This window comes from Stomoxys calcitrans, chromosome 4, assembly GCF_963082655.1.
Source record: "Stomoxys calcitrans chromosome 4, idStoCalc2.1, whole genome shotgun sequence".
Taxonomy (NCBI): Eukaryota; Metazoa; Arthropoda; class Insecta; order Diptera; family Muscidae; genus Stomoxys; species Stomoxys calcitrans.
The window spans coordinates 57,757,084-57,773,202 of NC_081555.1; the positions used below are offsets into that span (position 1 = coordinate 57,757,084).

Genomic DNA, 16,119 nt, shown 5'->3' on the forward strand with positions numbered 1-16,119 from the left:
TGTCATCAATGGGTGGGGGGCCTGATGCCATGATCGTACAATCGTCCGCATATGATACGATCTCTATGCCGTCTGGAGGATAGGTACAGGTTAAACAGAGCCGGAGATATCACCCCACCTTGGGGAACTCCCTGTTTCACTCTACGGTGTTTTGCCTTCTTATCCCTAAATTCCACAAATGACTGGCGGCCACACAGATAATTCGCGACCCAACGTTTCAGGCCTGGCTGGAGGGACGTGTTGGCGATGTCCTCAAATAATTTGGCATGGCTGACCGTGTCGAATGCCTTCGATAGGTCCAATGCCACGAGGACCGTCCTATCACATGGCCTGGGTTGATTGAAGCCACGGCAAATGTGTGTGGTGATGGCATGCAAAGCTGTTGTTGTGCTGTACAGTCTCCGAAATCCATGTTGATGCACGGCGAATGGAAATTCTCCCACGAGGCTCGGGAGGAGTAATGCCTCAAGCGTCTTTACCACTGGTGAGAGAAGGGAGATCGGTCTGTACGACTCCCCCAAACTCGCGTCTTTCCCAGGCTTCGGTAACGGGATCACTCTGCCCATTTTCCACACATCGGGAACTATAAGAGTGTTCAATGACAGGTTGAGGACAGTGGTAAGGTACTCAACTCCAGGTGAATCCAGATTCTTCAGCGTCAATGTAGAGATTCCGTCGGGGCCCAACGCCTAGGAAGATTTGGCGCCACGGATGACATTTGTAACTTCGCCCACGGTAAATTGTGATGGGTGTTCATCGGCTCGGAGACCACGAATACGGCGAATGGCTCTCCTCCTTGCCCTGTCTCTCTCGGGATGCACGATAAATTGACGGTTGAACAACCTGGCGCATCTCTTCGGATCAGTCACGGTTAACTCGCCAAAAGTGACTGAGGTCCTGTCGTCCCGTCTACCGGGGTTCGAGAGAGACTTAACAGTGGCCCACAGTTTGCCTGCACCGGTGCCTAAGTTACATTGCTCCAAATGTTCCAGCCACAAATTCCGCATCGTCCTGATCCTGTGGTTTCACAATAAACGAAACGAAAACGTAAGTCCAATTGCAGACTGTCACTTAAACCAAGCCTAACATAGAGCGGTTTTCCGAAGGCCGAGCCACTCTCTGACAAAGGACAATAGACCAACCAGTCTCCATTGAGAACCCAAGGACTGAGATCTGTTTTAGACTCCCTAACCATAATACGCAAGGACGTCAAGTGTAAACATCTTTACGGACAGTAAAAATAAAGTCACGACCAGTCTTGCAGCTTAAGAAGGACAGTAACGCCTTCTCTGAGGATGGCAAAATACGTATCGTTTGGGTGCCGCGCCATAACGGAGTAAGGGGGAATGAAAGGGCAGACGATTTGGTGGGGAAGGCCAGAGGACTGCCATATGGAAAACCTAAACGATCGGTAGGACACTGAAAATCCTATAAGGTGATCCAAATCGTGAGAAGACGAGGCTATTACTGAAAGAAAGCAAGAAGCAGATCAGTATAGCTATTAGTATCATGACGGTACACATAGCACTACGAGCTCATTTATGTGAAATGGTGCGGCAGGTGATAACATGTGTAGGGAATGCTGGGAAAATGATGAGACGTTGGAGCATTTCCTTTGTCATTGTCCGGCTGTCGCGTCTAACAGATGCCGGTACTTAGGTGAGGACGCAATACCGGACATGAACCAACTTAGGGGTGACATTGAAAACAATTAAGGATTTTGTAAGTAGCACGAAATTCCTAACTTAGATTTTTTTTTTCAATGTAACTTTTTAGTTTTAAGAGCGCACAACAAACCGGTTATTGGCTTAGGTGTATGTCCATAGTGTCATGGGCGGATTAACATCTCTTTTCAAACTTACATAACCTAAGTTTCAATTAATGCCTTCTGGCATTATCTATTCTAATGAAATGTCGTTTAATTCTTGCTTTAAATTATATTTTGGAACAAATTGAGTAAAAATTGGACACGTGGAACATGATCACTATCAATTTAATTTGTGAAAAATATATGTAATTTTGTTCCACGTGAAGAGATTTTGGATATAGAAAAAAATTCACAATTCTTTATGGGATATGAAACAATCTTACATTTCAATACCTAGGAAACCAACATAGATATGTCATAATTTACTGAAAATTGTGAAAGTTCGTACATTTAAACCCCAGAAAGGCAAATATATAAAAAAGGAAAGCATTGCCATGATATTGGATCTAAATATAATATCAAGTTGTCGTCCGATTCGGACCGATTTGAACTGCATGTTGGAGACCATAGTAGAAGTCGTTATGTAAAATTTCAGCCAATTCGAATAAAAATTGCGCCCTTTAGGGGTTCAAGAAGATAAATAAGGAGATCGGTTTATATGGGGGCTGTATCAGGCTATAGACCGATTCAGACCATAATAAACATGTATGTTGAATTTCAACCAAATCGGATAATAATTGCAAACTTTAGAGGATCAAAAGGTCTAGATCCCAGATCGGTTTAGATGGCAGCTATATCAGGTTATAGACCAATTAAAATCATATTTGGCACAGTTGTTGAAATTCATAACAAAACGCTCTTGTGAAATTTCAGCCAAATCGAATAAGAATTGCGCTCTCTAGTGGCTAAAGAAGTCAAGATCCAAGATTGCTTTATATGGCAGAAATATCAAAACATGGATCGAAATGGCCCATTTACAATCCCAACCGACCTACACTGATAAAAAGTATTCGTGCAAAATTTCAAGCGGCTAGCTTTACTCCTTCGAAAGTTAGCGGGTATAAAAAGTCAAAAATGCGTTTGGAACAAAATTGCATTAGTCCAACGGTATGCTGACGAAAGTTCGGGGGGTTTACAGATGCTCTGGGTGTGGAAAACACAAAAAGATCAAGCTACTGTCCAAGTTCGAATGCAACGTGACAACATGTGACATCACGTCTATATCACAGATATAGAGAACTGTATATCACACAGAAAAAATATTGACTTAAATATCACCAATTAAACATTGCATTGATTTATAAAAACATTTTTAATAATTGTTGACACTGAAATTCTATTTATTATTGAATCATGCAATGTGATTGGTAAAAAGACTAATGTTTAACAAATTTTTAATTGCACGAGTTAAATTGTTTTTTAATAACAGAAACAGTAGATCTGTATCTGTTTCTAAAAAGAGCAAATGATATTGTGCACTCTTTGACACAAATTTAGGTTAGGTTAGGTCAGGTTTAAGTGGCAGTCTGTCATCAGACTCACTTAGACGCTTTCGTCCATTGTGATACGACAGGAACAGAAGAAGGAAGATGCCTTCTAGTTCCTACCATTGAACCATCCAGATCGCTTTAACAAGCCCAACAACTTGCGAATGTTCACATCCGCTAAACCAGACAGGTTCTCAATGAAATGAGAACCTAAAGTGGAACTCTTTCCGACTGCTAGTGAGGGACACACACACACAGAAGGTGTCTCTTTTTTGTCCTCACAGCTTCTGCAAAAGTCGTTGCTGGCAGCCTTCAGTCTGTCGGCATGTTTTCCGATTAGACAGTGACCTGTCATGACGGACACAATGACTGAGACGTCTGTTCTAACCAATGACAGCAAAGCAGTAGACCTCTTCAAGTCTGGATTAGGCCAGATAGTTTTGGAATGCTCACAGCCCTCTCTTTGTGACCATCTATCATTCGTTGTCCTTCGGGATTGGTCCTAAAAACGTAGTTTACATGTCGTTAGAGGCATACCCACAGATTCCAGTATCCCTGCAATGTTTAGGGTAGTTTTAAGTCTCGCAAACTCGTTCGCTTTACAATTCACTGGGATATCTCTGTGGCCCGGCACCCAGAACAGTTGAATTTTGTACTGTTCAGCCATCTCATTGAGAGGGTTATCCAGGGATTTAATGGCTAAAATATAATGACACTATATCTTAGCCATTATACCACTTCCTTGATTGCACATTGCAGTGGTCTGATAACCTTTTCGATAAGAACAGTTCTAGATGTTTAGAGTACACCCCAAAGTCTACCTGTTCATTTAGTTTGGAACCATCGGTATAGAAGTCTATGTAACTTCTGTTGCCAGGGATATCGTAGTTCCAATCTGTTCTATCAGGAAAAGTGGTACAATACTTTTTATCAAAAAGCGGCTCAGATAGGGTGCAATCTACACTGCCTGGAACATCGGATATTGTAACAGGGATAAGACAGTGTCCGTAGTCACCACATGACTAATGAGAAAGCTCCCTTAACCTCACGGCAGTGGTGGCTGCAATTTGTCTTGCCACAATGTCCGGAGTCATAAGATGTAGCATTCAATTCCGTGCATCAAATGGTGTCGTCCTTAGTGCGGCTGCGATGCACAAACTAGCCATCCTTTGAATCCGGTTAAGTATTGAGCAGTAGGTGAACTTTTGAAGCGCCGTCCACAAGACCACAACACCATATAGTATTATAGGTCTGACAACTGCAGTAATTACTTAGTGCATGACACGCGGTTTAAACCCCCCAAGTTTTGCCAATGGCTCTCTTGCAGGTGCATACGGCAAGAGTTGTCTTTCTTGCTCTTTCCAAAATGTTGGATTTGAAGTTCAATTTATTGTCGAGCAAAACACCCAGGTATTTTGTGCTTTCTATAAACGGAACATTTTCTCCTCCCAAGGAGACAGGTTCCACTATAGGCAACTTGTATCTCCTGCCGAAATGAACTACTTCTGTCTTACACGGATTTATACCTAGATCACTTTCGGTAGCCCACTTTGCTATTGCACGTAGAGCTTCCTGAAGTTTATCTCTTAGAGTGATGGGAAACTTTTCCCCAAGCGCAACTGCCAAGTCATCAGCATACATGACCACTTTTATCCCTTTTTCTTCCAGAGACAATAACGCTACCATTGTATATTCCTTAACAGCGAGAGAACCTTCTATGTAGCCGACTAGGTCGTGAAGGGCTGTATCTGTAGATTTGCCTTTACTATATGCATGCTGCTGCCGCGATAGGCGATCTCCAGGGATCTTTGCCCTAAGATATGTTTCTATCAACCTCTCAAGAGTTTTCAATATAAAGGATGACAGACTTATAGGACGAAAATCTTTCGCCATCGTAAGGTAGGAATTTCCTGCTTTCGGAATGAATGACCTTCGTGTCCCTCCATCCCACTGATATATATGACATTCTGATACAAGAAGAGTATATCTCCCAATCGGTGATACATTATCAGGGCCTGGCGACTAAAAGGAGTCGAAACTTCTTATCGCCCAAAGGATTTTCGGCTCAGACACAATTATCGTAATAACCTCCGTCGAATACATACCAGTGACAACCTATTCCAGCGCCACGTTGTCCGCTAGTGTTTTCTCACTAGACGTTGCCCACACATTCTCTGACTTCTGAATATACCCCACCGTAATAGGTCTCGAGGACAGAATATTCCTTAGCCTAGAGGCCTCAGATGTATCTCCACGAAACTGCAGAATTCTACCTAGGATTTGTTTTGAACCGTTCTAAGCTCGCCCTTATATTTTCTTAGCTCAGCCTTATAGATGTCCCAATCGTGTGGTGCTCTTGTGGCTTTTGCTCTGTTGAAGAGTTTTCTGCAGTCCTTCCTTAGACCAACAAGCTGTGAGGTCCACCATGGCGGTCGCCGTTTGTCCTTGGCTTGGCACTAGGGCATGCTGACACAAGCGAGTCCTTCAGGGCCTTCGTGATCCGCTTAACCACTATATCTATATACTCCGTTTGTCCCTTGGCTTGGCACTAGGGCATGCTGACACAAGCGAGTCCTTCAGGGCCTTCGTGATCCGCTTAACCACTATATCTATATACTCCGTAGTTTCCACTTTCTTTTCTGGTCTAGAAGAGATAGACGTGCAGAAATTTATCCCAATCCGCTTTTCTTCTGTTTAGCCGAAGGACCACTACTGCAGTATTTTCCCCAAGGCTGAAACTAATGTAACGATGATCAGAGAAGCTGTGGTCATCCAACACTTCCCAGTCGCATTTTCCTGCGCTTTTATTCTCCGATACAAAGGTAATATCTAGTACCTACTGCTTGTTCCTGGTAATAAGGCCCCTTACTACAAATAGCCAGATTGCAACTTATAATATAAGTGGTTATGTGCATTAGCATGACTTCCTACAATGAGGCTCTCCTACAGAAGCGGCTTCAACCAGCGACTTAAGGTTTGAAGGCGGCATCTCTGAATCATGTGCCATATATATGAAAGCCAGCCAATAATGAGACTTATTTATTTCAAGGCTGGCTATTACTAAATCTTCAGTGCTTAGCGACGGAAAAAGAAGAACATTTAGACTACTTTTTGCAAGAATACAAGCTCTGCTTCTCCTATTCCCCATACCCTTGAGAAGTATAAATCCCGGAATTCTTAGTCCACGAACCATTCCTGCACACATCCATGGTTCCTGGAAAAGAACCACGTCAGATCCCCCTGCCATCAAGAGGACCTTTAGTGCCGCAGAAGCAGTCTTAGAATGGTGGAAATTTATCTGTTGAAACCGAACCATAGTCAGGATTCAGAACTTTCACCACTGTTGTGTAAGCCTCCTCTTCTGATTCCACCAGGACTTCATCCTCACAAGATTCGTTAGATCTTGTCTTGATAAGCTTCTGTACGCATCCAGGGGCAGGTGAGAAAGCTGTGGAACCACTGGTGTGGACTTTTTTTCTTTAGATGCCTCACTAACTGCTGCTGTCGAAGTACATTTTAAGTTCAGTGCTTCCCCGCTGGCGCACCCCTTGAGCGTAATTTTCTTTCTAATATTTTAAAGAAGACTAAATGTGGATGCGAATAATGTTGTACAAATCCTGATTAGATCAACTATGTTAAGGCCGTCACAAAATCGGCAATTTTTAGACAAAAAAAACCGCAGAGCACCGATTCCCAAGTGCTTAACACTTTCAAGTAGCCCCACACTTATACTAATTAAATGTTAAAGGTTTCTACATCCTAGCAATAAACGTGGTTGTACCTTAATTTGGCCATTTGCAACGCATTTTATAAGATACTGGTGCATTTCCTATATTTATTATTTGAAGCATTTGATCTAATCATGACGATATAGCCATTTGTTACGATTTTATAGCACCTCAAAGTTACTCATAATTAAAAAAAAAATTATATAAATCTCTTTGTCGAATTTACCCCAAGGTTAGTCACTTAGATGTTTTCGTCCATTGTGATACCACAGGAACAGAAGAAGGAAGATGCCTTCTAGTTCCTACCGTTAAACCATCCAGATTGCTTTAAAAAGCCCAACATCTTGTGAACCTAAAGTGGAATTGCTTCTGACTGCTAGTACGGGACAAACACACATAGAAGGTGTTCTATAGTTTCATCGATGTCTTCACAGCCTCTGCAAAATTCGTTGCTGGCAACCTTCAGTCTATCAGCATGTTTTCCGATTAGACAGTGACCTGTCATGACGGACACAATAACTGAGATGTCTGTTCTACCCAATAACAGCAAAGCAGTAGACCTCTTCAAGTCTTGATTAGGCCACATAGTTTCGGCTCAGGTAGGGAGTAATCCACATTGCCTGGAACGTCGGAAATTGTAACAAGGATAACACAGTGTCCGTTGCCGCCACATGACCCAGGGCGGCTGTGATGCATAAACAAACCATCCTTTGGATGCGATTAAGTATTGAGCAGTAGGTGGACTTTTGAAGCGACGTCCACCAGACCAAACACCACATAGCATTATAGGTCTGACAACTGCAGTATATACCCAATGCATGATACGCGGTCTAAATACCCAACTTTGCCAATGGCTCTCTTGCGGGTGTATAGGGCAAAAGTGGTTTTTCTTGCCCTTTCGAAAATGTTGGATTTGAAGTTCAATTTCCATTCCAGGAAAACTCCCAGGTATTTTGCGCTTTCTGTAAATGGAACATTCTTTCCACCCAAGGAGACAGGTTCCACTATAGGCAACTTGTATCTCCTGCTGAAAAGAACTACTTCTGTTTTGCTCGGATTTATACCCAGCCCACTTTCGGTAGTCCACTTTGCTGGTGCACGTAGAGCTTCCTGAAGTATATCTCCTATAGTGATGGGAAACTTTCCCCTAACCGCAATTGCCATGTCATCAGCATTCGCGACCACTTTTTCGCCTTTTTCTTCCAGAGAGATTAATATATTGTTAATGCCTATATTCCAAAGTAGAGGAGACCTTAAAGCTCTTTGAGGTGTTCCTCTGCTGACCCATCTTTTTAGATCCACCGATCCCAAGCCTGCCGTAATGCATCTTTTAGTAAGTAAGTTATTAATAAACTTTTTTACGGTAGAGTTGATGCCTAGAAACTTCAACTCCTTCATGATTGATGACGGTTTTACATTATAGAAAGCACCTTCAATGTCAAGAAATGCTACCATTGTATATTCCTTGACAGCGATAGAACCTTCTATGTAGCCGACTAGGTCGTGAAGTGCTATTTCAGTGGATTTGCCTTTACTATATGCATGCTGTTGCCGCGATATGCGATCTCCAGGGATCTTTGCCCTAAGATATGTTTCTATCAACCTCTCACGAGTCTTCAACATAAAGGATGACAGACTAATAGGACGAAAATCTTTCGCCTTCGTGTGGCAGGATTTTTCTGCTTTCGGAATGAAAATGACCTTCGTGTCCATCCATCCATCCTCCATCCCATAGGTATATATGACATTCTGATACAAGCAGAGTAATCTCCCTTAGCCAGGGAACTATCAGCATGTAATTCAACCGGTGATACATCATACGGCCTGGCGACTTAAAGGAGTCGAAACTTCTTATCGCCCAAAGGATTTTCGGCTAAGACACAATTTTCCTAATAGCCTCCGACGAATGCATATCAGTGACAACCTCTTCTGCCGCCACGTTGTCCGTAGGAGAATTTCCCGGAAAATGTGTATCAACGAGTAGTTCTAGTGTTTCCTCACTAGACATTGTCCATACATTCTCTAACTTCTGAAAATACCCCTCCGTAATAGGTCTCGAGGACAGAATCTTCCTTTGCCTAGAGGCCTCAGATGTATCCTTCACGGAGCTGCAGAATTCTATCCAGGATTTGTTTCGAGTTTTTCTGAGTTTACGCTTATATTTTCTTTGGTCAGCCTTATAGATGTCCCAATCGTGTGGTGCTCTTGTGGCTTTTGCTCTGTTGAAGAGTTTTCTGCAGTCCTTCCTTAGACCAACAAGCTCTGAGGTCCACCATGGCGGTCGCTGTTTGTCCCTTGGCTTGGCACTAGGACATGCTGATACAAGCGAGTCATTCAGGGCCTTCGTCATCCGCTTGACCACTATATTTAAATCCTCCGTAGTTTCCACTTCCTTTTCTGGTTCAAAAGGGATAGACGTGCAAAAATTGTGACGAAGTTTATCCCAATAAGAATTTCTTTTGTTAAGACTAGGGATCACTTCTGTAGTATTTTCTCTAAGGCTGAATCTAATATAACGATGATCAGAGAAGCTGTGGTCATCCAACACTTTCCAGTCGCATATTCTTCTACTTATATCTAGCGATATAAAGGTGATATCTAGTAACTCCTGCCTCTTCCTGGTAATAAAGGTCGGTTTATCCCCTTTATTACAAATCGCCAGATTGCAACTTATAATATATTCGATAAGCAGCTTACCCCATTCGTTGATATCCGAACTTCCCTATATTTGATGATGTGCATTAGCATCACTCTTCTTCCCTACAGAAGCGGCTTAAGGTTTGAAGGCGGCATCTCTAAATTGTATGGCATATATAGGGAAGCCAGCCAGTAATGAGACTTGTTTAATTTAAGGCTGGCTACTACTACTAAATCTTCAGTTCTTAGCGACGGAAAAAGGAAATCATTTAGACTACTCTTTGCAAGAATACAGGTTCTGTGTCTCCCATTCCCCGTACCCTTGAGTAGTTTAAATCCCGGAATTTTTTGTCCTCGAACCATTCCTCCACACACCCATGGTTCCTGGATAAGAACCACATTAAATCCCCCTGTCATCAGGAGGACCTATAGTGCCGCCGAAGCGGCCTTACAATGGTGAAGATTTATCTGTAGAAACCGGACCATAGTCAAGATTCAGAACTTCCATCACTGTTGTGTTGTCTTCTAATTCCGCCAGGAGCTCATCCTCACAATATTCGTTAGATCTTGTCATACTGAGCTTTCGTACGCATTCAGGGGCAGGTGAGAAAGCAGTGGAACCACTCTTTCTCAGCACACTGGACACTTGCGGTGTGGACGATTCCTCCTTAGATGCTTCACTAGCTGCAGCTGTCGAAGTACTTTTTGTGCTCCGTGCTTCCCTACTCGCGCACACCTTGGCCGGTGTGGGCTTGTCGGGTCCCGGGCTTGTCGGGTCCCGGGCTTGTCGGGTCCCGTTTCGATGTCATCCCCTGCTGTCTCGATTGTGGCAGAGGGATTTTCAGTCTCTTGCAATCCGCTAGACTTTAGCGATGTGGTCGATAGTTCCTCAGGCAAGTGTTCAACAACAACTGCTGAGTCGTCTCCTGATTCCCCAACCCCTCCGCTTTAATAGACCTTCAGTCTCAACTTGTTAAATCCGTAGGATACAACTCCTTCAGAATTGTTGAAAAATTGGTTGATAGGTATGCAGCCCTGTTCTTCCCCCTTGTCGACAACTGCCATCACCAAATTGTCCCTAGCGACATTAGCAAAGGTTCTTGGACCCATCTTACTATTGTTCGCCCTAGTTCTTTTAGGCATGGGATGCCCTCCAGGTGACCACAGCCTTTGGCTGACTGCGGTGCAATTTCCGAATCCAGACGTGTAGTCCTTGGGATAGCCTGTGCAGAGAACTGCCGAGCCCAATTTAGGGAGTCCCTCTTCCTATTAGTGAGAATCTTAGGTTCATTCGAACCAAGCCTCTCAATAAACCTGATTACCATGCACCTTCCATTATTTCAAACTCTTAAAGATCGTGTTTGTTGGGGAAGGCCGATGGCCTAGGCAAATTATAGGCATGCGAAGATAGAATAGGTTCGGCCTTGTCCTTAAGACTCGAACTAGGTGCCGCTTTGCTGGAAGCAGACGCAGATCATCAACCGCCTAATCGATAGCACTATTGTAGCTATCTTTGTGTAACTTAATATTTTTTTCCGAAAATCTAGCGGAGCAAAATAACAAACTGTCCTTTCCACTCAACGGTTCAAACAAACCCCAAATACACTCACAAAATTTAGAACCTCAACACTAGTTAACAAAAAACAAATCGGGACATATTGAACTTCCTATGACGCTAAAGAATTATATACTCGCTAAGTGTTCAATTATTTCATAACAGCTACGAATTGTTTTTACAGAGTATTAGTTCACTTTAAACTTCCTACAGGCATTGAAACTGAAATGTAAAATTATTTTAAAAAAAATTGCTATTTTCGAACTCTCCACAACTTAATTGCATAACCCATTTACTTCCCCCTCCCACCACTACGCTATCAATTCCTCAGCTGTTTTGAAGAAGCCAAATTTAGTATGAGACATAGCAATTATAAATTAAATAAAACTTTCGTTTACAAATCAGACGCTCTAAGCATTCAGACACATCACTGTTAGTTTAGTCTTCGACTATTTTGCTATTTCAATATTTACTAACAACACAAAAGCAAAACATTTTCTATATCTTTTCCATCAAAGATGGCCATGCTTTTTTGTTTAGGTTTGACATATTTTATTTATAGATACAATGTTATCAGCAGTGGCAGTGAGCATAACTTAAAATAACATTTAGCCAAAAAATGTGTAGAAGCTTTTGTGGCAGATTAAGTCATTCTGCTTCTCAATATAAAGGTCCCGAGTTCGAGTCTCGAACCAGCAAAAAGATTTTTAAATATTTCATACTTAAAAATTAGGTACCACATTATTTCGCGAGTTTGTGGGGAACCAAAAGAATTTTTGGAGTTAACAATGCCACAGTTGGCAAATTCAATTTTAGTTTAACACTAACTAACAGTTATTAAATTATGCTTACTTCCAAGCATGTTAAGTTATAGTGAACTCAAGAAATAAAAATTGTATACATTTAAGTTACATATATTAAGCTAAAATTCCAAATTTCTTTGAGAAGTTCATTCAGTAAAAAGTTTCAGAAGTGCTGTCGCCGACGATAATATGCTTGTACTCATGTTTGGTAAAGTGCTTGCTTATTCCAAGGAATTATTTTAAGTAAAATTACTTTCACCACAAAGATAATTTTCTACCTCCTTACGAATTTTTAATTAAACATGAGAAAAGATAATGATCACAAACTTTGCGAATTAAGAAACAATCTCTTTTGATTGTCTACAAATGGTTGATCAAATCGGGACTTGTGCAGCATTATTATTCTCATCTAAATTTAGTATTCTTCAAAATACAAGAAAGTAAAATACACCTACTGGGAGAAAACAAAAGTAATGAAAGAAATACTTGATGTTAAATTTTTTGCAAAAATTCTTAATCTTCATATCTTTATCTGATGGGCCCTCGGGCGACCAAGGGCCCTGAAATTTCAAACATAGGCAGTTTAACAGCTCAGCTATAATATAAAATGAAGATGTATTTATAGGTTCGAAAGGGCAGACTTATTTCCACTTATTTTTTCCCCTATTCCACTTATATAGCTGCTATAACTTAATATGTTCCGATTTATATATTTGGCATGGGTGTTGTAGATATTTCATTTGTACGTTCTACTTTGGAATATGGGTCCATTATATGGGATTCAGTCATTCCATTCATTCGAATGCGATTGAGTCTTTTATTTTGCCTCAGGGGCGGGGTTGGCATCTTCGAGGCTTTTCCATCGTCTGGTTTCAGATTTAACATAATTAAATTACCGATGTTAAAGAGCCGATGAACACTGCTAAATATTACTTTTCTCCTCAAAAATATGCAAGCAAAATAATTCCCGATTTCATTTTGAATAGAATTCACATAAATTTTACCTTTAGACAATCCCAAGTCTGGTTTAACTTTCTGTCCAGCCATTTTATACTGGAGCAGCACCAGATTATATAGTCCGATATAGGCCAACTAACATTACCTAAAGACTCTAGCGTGATTATAACAGACAGACAAGCAAGACTAAAAATTTCGATATATCGGAAGCGGAATGAGAACATTAATTTACATTTTTCTTCAAAATTTGTAAAATCGGCATTTTTAGAGTAAAAATTCGTAAGAGCGCAAAGAAAAATTGTGCAGACATGATAGATGGAAAAAAACAACGAATGACCCTATTGTGGAAAGTTTAACAATATAATCAATTTGTGATGTGAAAAAAAATATTCTTTGTAACAACCTGCTTTGATATTAAAGGTAAATTAATTAAAAAAATTATTTTACTAACAAAAATATCGTTTATTTTCTCACTAAATTTACGGATTGGACTGAAGCATAACGCGTTATATCAAAAAACATCAAAATTTTTTTAAGATTTCTGATGAATCAAATACAACTAAGAGGTAAAAGCGCCATTAAATTCTATATAAATTATTTTTATTTTTTTTATAATTATTTAAGTATTTAAGTTGTTGTTTTTTGGATTTAATTTTAGACATTCTAAGTGGCAAATCAAAGCTCCGATTAATATAATTACAACCACAAGCAACCATGGCTTTTTACAGAAAATATCCAAAGCACCAGATAAATATCCATTTTAGGTCAATTCTATTTTTATAGATTGAATTATTTTATAGTTACTTCAACTAATTGTTTTTTCCTTTGGTTTCGTTTTAGACATTCTTGCGTCAAATCGAAACTACAAGTAATTATGGCATTTTGCTGCAAATATATACACAAATTGGGTGGAAGAATGGAAAAGACGAGTTAAAGAATACGAATAACAAGTCATATTAAAAATAAATTAATATTTTAGATAATTTATTTATAAATGCGAATAGAAAGTGAAATGCAAGTGTTATTATGCAATTAAATTTATACTTTTAGCTTGACCAAAACTTTAACATTAATGTTCACTTTCCTTATTAATCGAAAATTGTACACGTACAATGAAGAAACAATTACACCTATTCAAATAAGATAAAAAATTTCATGAATTATAGTACTATTAAGCTACAAATTATTACACAATAATGTAAGCTTTGGGTTAAGTATTCCTGATTTGCAGACGATGTTATAATATGGTAAGGTTCCGAACCAGGTATGCAGAAGGGTCTTGCAGATGGAATATGACTGGGCTACACCTGGGTCTCAATTTTAATCCAGAGAAGACTGAAATCTGGCTGTTCACGAGGAAGACGAAGGGTGGCCAATTTGCCGCACCCCATTTCCTCAATAGAACGATTTCAATATTTGACAAGGTCAAATACTTAGGAGTGATATAAGACGTGAAACTGATTTCGAAGTGTCACGTTCAGGAGCCTACCGAGAAGGCGCAGAGATGTTGGGCACTATGTAGACGGGCCGTAGGCTGGATGTAGGGCCAAAAACCACTGGTTCAACAGAAGCGTGATTAGACCAATACTAACTTACCCCTTAGTATTTTGGTAAAATGTGATGGAGAAAAAGTGCAGCGTAGGAACATGTTGTTTTGGCGATGGGGACACGCCCACCAGGGCACTGGAGACAATTCTAAATATTCGACCCATAGACATACACATTAAGTGTGAGACATCCGCTGCGGCTATGAGGCTTAAGGCGATAGGAAATCTGGAAGGAATGGAAGAGGTTTCCGATCGAATACCTGAAACGACACTTGAGGTCGAGTGTGAGGCACTATCTTGGATTGGCGAAACCCTAGTATTGCCATCTGGATGGATCAAAGCTAGAGGACAGAGTGGCCCTGGGCACCACTTTGCCCATAAAACGGTCGTGCAGGCGTAGATATGGGCGATTACGCAAGGCGTGAGGTGGTGTGGTGCTAATACTAGGACGTCGAGTGTAAACATCTTTATGGATAGTAAACTGGCTATAAGGGCAATAACAACCAGAACGGTAAGGTCACGAACAGTCTTGGAGCGTAAGAAGGAGATGAATGCCTTCTCTGAGGATGGCACGATCCACATCATTTGGGTGCTGGGCCATAGCATAGGCCACAGAACTGCAGTCAATAAACTTTGTTAACTCGTAGCCTTTCCGGGCGACGGAGTCCGAGATAAAGGCGTGGGCAACGTACGTTCATGTAACATTTGGAACAGCGAAACGGTCGGTAATGAAAAATCCGAATCATGAGAGGACGAGGCTATAACTGAATAGAAGTAAGAAGGAGGTCAGAATAGCTTCTGGTATCATAACAGGACACATATGACTACGAGCTCACTTATGCAAAATCGGTGCGGCAAGTGATAGCATGTGTAGATCATGCGAGGAAGATGATAAGACGTTGGAGCATTTCCTATGTCATTGCCCGGCCACCGGTACTTAGGTGGGACACAATACCGGACATGAACCAACTAAGGAGCCTGATATGGAAAACAATTAGGGATTTTATAAGTATCATGGAATTCCGTACTTAGATTTTATTTTTTCGAGTAGTATTTAGAGCGCAAAACAAGCCGATTACTGGCTAAGGTGTATGTCCATAGTGGCATTTTTTCGAGTAGTATTTAGAGCGCAAAACAAGCCGATTACTGGCTAAGGTGTATGTCCATAGTGGCATGGGCGGATTAATATCCGCACCCTCTTTTCAACCAAACCTAACCTATTATTAAAGTAAACAAATTTATTACAATTTTGTCGAAATGCAATTGAAATTTTAATCACTTTCGTAGTCTGGGTTTTAAGTTGATTCCCATTAATCTGGTGGCATGGAATATACTAGTTGCTCAAGTATGTCTTTTGTGGGAGGCTTACTATTTTCATGATTTATAGATGCATTTTGTGACATAAGTCTACAATTCCCAAATCCTTATTTCTAGCACCAACGTCTCCTCATATAGCATTCATATTGATAAAACTGCACATTTGATTATCTCAGACCGATGTATTCACATTTTGTGTAAGCTTGAAGGCATTTTGAACCAAGGATAGACTTCAAATAATAGGTTGGAAGTTTCTTCTACAAACTTCTTAAAGAAATCTGTATCGATTTCATCAACACTAGCTTTTGATGAAACTAATTCTGGTTGGATGAAAGAACGTCTAACAGAGTTACCATCATTTATTGTTGCCAAATTTTCTC

At 40.7% G+C, this 16,119-nt stretch overlaps 1 protein-coding gene across 1 annotated transcript in view; it reads right to left on the reverse strand.

The window, feature by feature from the left end:
* The window catches only part of LOC106087131 (dmX-like protein 2), a 552,769-nt gene that overhangs the window by 129,196 nt on the left and 407,454 nt on the right, over positions 1-16,119 (reverse strand). The gene's annotated exons all lie outside the window — the stretch shown is intronic.